A 5,779-nucleotide genomic window follows, 5' to 3' on the forward strand; every position below is an offset into this window, starting at 1 on the left:
AGACATTCTTCAGGACAAGCAGATAGTGACTGCCTTTGAAATTTCCTGCTTTGTGGAAATGTCTGCTGGAAACTACGGGCCTGTAGGCCGAAGATGGATGCCCCAATGGTACAGAGAAACTTTGGGTGACTGTCCAGGCAGCAAGATGTCTCTGTCATTTCTAGAGTTTGAGAGTTTTCTTATTTCTTGTTTACTTAGGTAATATTATATCCTTCTGGAGTCTTTTATGGAGTTAAAGAATATATAGATAGTTATAGTTTTCCTTAGTTATAAAGATTATTGTAATTTTTACTTGATAACTGTTTTGTTATATGTAATTTTGCTCCGTTAAAGTTAAAGCCTTCTTTTTTTGTTTAAACAGAAAAAGGGGAAGTGATATGGGAGTGTCATATATCAATCTGTTGATTTCATTGGTTAAGCAATAAAGAAACTCCTTGGCCCTGATAGGTTAAAACATAGGTGGGAAGAGTAAACAGAATAGGATGCTGGGAGGAAGAGGAAGTGAGCTCAGACTCGACAGCTCTGCTCTCTAGAGCAGAGACGCCAGGCTCTGCTCTCCCAGGCAGCTCTGACCCAGGATGGAGGTAGGCTAGAATCTTCCCGGTAAGCGCACCTTGGGGTGCTACAAACAATTATTAGAAATAGGCTAGTCCAGGTGCGAGAGTTAGCCGAGAAGAGGCTAGATAGAAATGGGCCAAGCAGTGTTTAAATGAATACAGTTTGTGTATTGTTGACAGCAGGCCAGGCCCAAGGACAAGTCAGGTGACCAGTGGTGGCCATCTTGTACTCACAGCTACTCTGGGGGCTGAGGCTGAAGACAGATATTTGAGCCCGGGAGTTTAAAAACCAGCCTGGGCAACATAGTGAAACGCTTTGACAAGCAGAGACAAGAAAAGAAAGACAGGGCTAGAGAGATGGCTCAGCAATTAAGAGCCCCAGCTGCTCTCCCAGAGGAGCCAGGTTCAATTCCCAGTACCCACATGGCAGCTCACAACCACCTGTAATTCCAGTTGCAGAAGGTCCAGTACTCTCTTCTGACCTTTGTCTGGTACCCAGACATACATACAAGCAGACTACTCATACACAGAAAATAAAACAATACAGCCCTTTTATTAACAAAAATTTAAATTTATTAAATTAACAAAAACTTTAATTTTTTAAATTAACAAAAATTAAATCAACTTGGCTTTCAGCTTTTCTCTAGTCACTAGTATTGTTTTGCCTTGGACATTTTTCCAACTTTGACAAACCTCATTTTTCTTTTCATAAAATAAAAATAACGGGAATAGGTAAGCACAAGGTTTGTTGCGAGGGAGAAAGGAGTTTAAGAACAGTATTTGGAGCCAGGCGATGCATGCCTTTAATCCCAGCACTCGGGAGGCAGAGGCAGGTGGATATCTGTGAGTTCGAGACCAGCCTGGTCTACAAGAGCTAGTTCCAGGACAGGCTCCAAAACCACAGAGAAACCCTGTCTCGAAAAACAAAAAACAAAAAACAAAAAAAAAAAAAAAGAAAAAAAAGAACAGTATTTGGCCAGGTGGTGGTGATGGCAGCAGCCTACACCTTTAATCCCAGAAGAGGCAGGGGATCTTTGTGAGTTTGAAGCCAGCCTGGTCTACAGAGCGCATTCTAGGACAGCCAGGGATACACAGAGAAACCCTGTTTTGAACCTCCACCCCTCCCCAAAAGTGGGGATGACAATAAATGGACAGACCTAAGAGACAGGAGTGAAGAGGCGAGAGTCGGATCTTAGCGATGCACGGAATGGATGACTGGAGACGTGAGGATGGCAGTCAGCTTCCTGTCACCGTGACAATATCCGGGGCCATACACGTCAGAGGAGGAAAGACCTGGTTCACGGCTTTAAAGTTTCTAGTACATGGTGCTTGGTTCTTTTGTATCTATGGTGGTTCAGTGTATCACAGAGAGAGGGCTATTTACCTAACGGCTGCCAGAAGCAAAGAAAGGAAATCAGGGCTCCAGGTCCTAACGCTGCCTTTAAAACTGTGCCACCAGTGATGCAACAGCTCCATCACTCCCAATGGTGCGACAGACTGGGGACCAAGCCTCCAACACATGGACCTTTGGAGACCTTCACGATCCAAGTTCTAGCGGGGAAGCGTGAGAATACTGTACTTATTCCCAGCTTGGCCTTCAGTGGCACTAATTTCTGAAATAGGAAGGAGGAGGAGTAACACACTTGGTGGGCAGCTGAACTAGGTCTCGACGTGTGTGGCCATACCAGTGGACAGATCCTTAATAACCAGGGTCTTTTCGTTCTACCTGGCAATTACTGTATCCAGAGAGGGATGGAGTGTCATTAGCTATTGCTGATTGGTTGTTTCCTGGCTTTACCTGATTGGAAGTTTTTGGCTGAAAGGGGATGCTGATGTCACCGTGGGGCCAAGCCAGATAGGTGTGTCTCCATGTATTGTTTTGGAGCGCCAGGCTGTTTCTCTGGCTGCAGTCATACTGTGTTAGCTCAGGGATTGGGCTGCCAGGAGAGGGTGACAATACTCGATACACCTGATAGCTGAGAAACCTGAGACCCAGACTTAAGTGCACAGCGGAGATGTGGATAAAGGTCTGTGTGTAATGTGCTCTCGCAGGATTAGCTGGCGTTTGCTCTAAGAAGACAGGAAAAGTCCAGGTCCAGGTCCAGGTCCAAGGTTCTTAGGGAGAGCAATGTGGCCTGGAGGATCAGTGACAACCAGAGAAGGAGGCGGAGAAAGCTTCCTGGAGGTGACGCCATTTGTATAACCCTAGAAGGGTAATCTCGTTCTTGGACTCCTGGCCAGCAGTATTTGACAAACAGCCCCTGCCTGGAGCAAGGAGAATCCAGTCATCTAAGGGGCCTGTAGACAGAATGTGCCCACAGAGCCTGCAACTGGGCAGGCTGGACTTCCTTCAGACAGGCCTCAGGCCACAGTTTTGGGCATTGGCCATCTCAGGATTTGCTTGCATTGTTGTAACACAGAGTTGAAAGCTAGTACCTGCTCATTTTCATATCAGGGTTCAGCACAAGATTACGTTCACTTCCTAGGTTTAATTTTACTTTGAAGGGCCGGAGAGATGGCTCAGTGGTTAAGAGCACTGCATGCTCTTCCAAAGGTCCTGAGTTCAATTCCCGGCAACCACATGGTGGCTCACAACCATCTGTAATGAGGTCTGGTGCCCTCTTCTGGCCTGCAGACATACACACAGACAGAATATTGTATACATAATAAATAAATAAATATAAAAAAAAGAGAAATAATTTTACTTTGAAGCAGGGAAGGTGGGGGTGGTAGTGTCTGTACCATGACAAGGTGACTCGGCAGGTAAGGACACTTGCAGTTTGGGAAGAGAGAACCAAGCTCCTGTTAAGTTTACCCCTGACCTCTGTATGTGTACCTTATCATTTGAGCAACCCCTCCTTCATAAATAGACAGACAGACAGATAGATAGACAGACATTAAAAATAAAAGCATCATGATAAAGTGACAGTGTCTAAGAAAGACTGGCACTCTGGGCTTGTTGGTGCACACCTTTAATCCCAACACTTGGAGGCAGAGGCAGCTGGATCTCTGCTCAAGAAATAAACCTAGAAAAACTATGAGATAGTTGATATAGATGCTGACCCCTTGAAATGGGAACAGCTGTGAGACTGGATGAGACATGATAAATCTTGCTGGTTACAGAGCTACATATCATCCTTTCAGATGGCATGGATATAGGTTTGGTTATGCAGTCCAAACAAACTTATAAAGCTGAGAGATGTCTTTTACCTGCTCAAACATAAAACAAAAAATCATCTTTGTCTGGCTTGCGTATAGTGCATAGTCCACACTTGTGTTAATGTACATATGTATGTTACCTTTGAAAGTTTGTGTGATTTTGGGGCAAGGGAACCAGACACCAATGAAAGTGGGTGGCCCTGGTGTTCCAGCCTTTTAGAGTACCTCTGTATAGTTTCCTCAGAGTTCTGTGTTTGGAACAACTTCAAGACTGCTAGCTAAGATGGTCCAGTCTCACAGACTATTTTAACCAGGACTTCAGATAAGCCTTATACTTTGTCATTACACATAAATTGGACAAAAAAAATCTTATAGCTAGTTTTCTTAGGACTCAATCATTAGTTCAATTTTCTCAGGGTCCCCTGGGGGATATGTTACCTCCAGACAACAAAACGCAGTAGAAAACAAAATACCCACATTCCCAAGAGGTTGAGTGGGTGGTTTTTGGTCATTCAGTGGGTTATGCATGTTTGTCATCATTTAGTGGTGATATAGGAATATAGGATAAAAAGACAATTCTTCATCTCAAATATCTTACATTGGTATGGATTTTATATATTAATACAAATTTAAGGTTATTTTTGTTATGATATATATATATATATATATACATACACACACACACTCTTGTTTAAGGAATTGTACCTATGCCACTCATTTAAAAATGTAATAAAAGGTTCTAGTTCTTGAAAGCCATTATTACAAACTGTTTATGATAATCAAGAAACAGGTTAGTAGTCATCTATAACAATCAAACTTGTAGTCATGTTAGGTATGTTTCTAAGGTTAAACATATATACTTTAAATACGTGATCTTCAAATGATTCAGTGAATTACAGAATGTCATTTAAAATGTTTAATAACCTAAGGAATTTTATGACAGTGAAACACCTCTGTTCCCGGCACCACCAATATACACAAAAAGATGATAGACATTGAAGAACCTCCATATGGAGTTTGCTTTCATTGTGACAAAACTAGCCATTTGGGCAAGAAATTGTTCCTGCCTTGACTGCTGACAGTATGCTGTACAAACTGGACAAGCAGGACACAAACGTTGTCAAACTTTGCCAAAACAAGGCAGGAAAGTTCTTCAAAATTCCTGCTTCATAGAAAAGTTTGTCACATATTCTAGGCCTGTAGGCTGAAGTTGGATGCCCCAATATTGCATAGAAACCTTGGGTGACTGTTCAGGCAGCCAGCTATTTTTGTTATTTCTATATTTTTGGAAGTTGATTGCTCTTCTCTATAGTAATAAGAGTGGCAGGGCTGCGTCCCCAGCACCCTGGCCGCCTGCTAGCTTATGCCCTGAAATAAGTACACAGACACTGTATTCTTTTAAACACTGCTTGCCCATTATATCTAGCCTCTTCTTGGCTAACTCTCGCACCTGGACTAGCCCATTTCTAATAATGTGTGTAAGCACCCCAAGGTGCACTTACCGGGAAAATTCTAGCCTACATCCATCCTGGGTCGGAGCTTCATCGCGTGTGTCTCTGAGAGGAGCTATCACGTCTGCCCGGGAGATGGGAGCATGTTATCTCTCCGGGAGCAGAGCAGAGTCTGAGCTCACTTCCTCTTCCTCCCAGCATTCTGTTCTGTTTACTCCTCCCACCTATGTTTTAACCCATGAGCCCAAGCAGTTTCTTTATTACTTAACCAATGACCTTCCTCCATCATTTCCCCTTTTTCTGTTTAAACAAAAAGGAAAGGCTTTAACTTTAACATAGAAAAATTACATATAGCAAAACAGTTATCAAGTAAGAATTACAGTTTCAATATTTATATCTACATTACCTTTTATCATAACAAAGGAAAACAACTATATCTATCTATTCTTCAACTGCATCAAAGACTCCAGAAGGATATAATATTACCTAAGTAAACAAGAAATAAGCAACTTCTAAAATTCTAGAAATGACAGAGACATCTTGCTGCCTGTATAGTCACCCAAAGTTCTTTTGTACTGTTGGGGCATCCATCTTTGTAGGCCTACAGGCCCA

The sequence above is a fragment of the Alexandromys fortis genome, unplaced genomic scaffold (genome assembly GCF_014885135.2).
Source record: "Alexandromys fortis isolate MF-2015 unplaced genomic scaffold, M_Fortis_MF-2015_v1.1 scaffold_369, whole genome shotgun sequence".
NCBI lineage: Eukaryota > Metazoa > Chordata > Mammalia > Rodentia > Cricetidae > Alexandromys > Alexandromys fortis.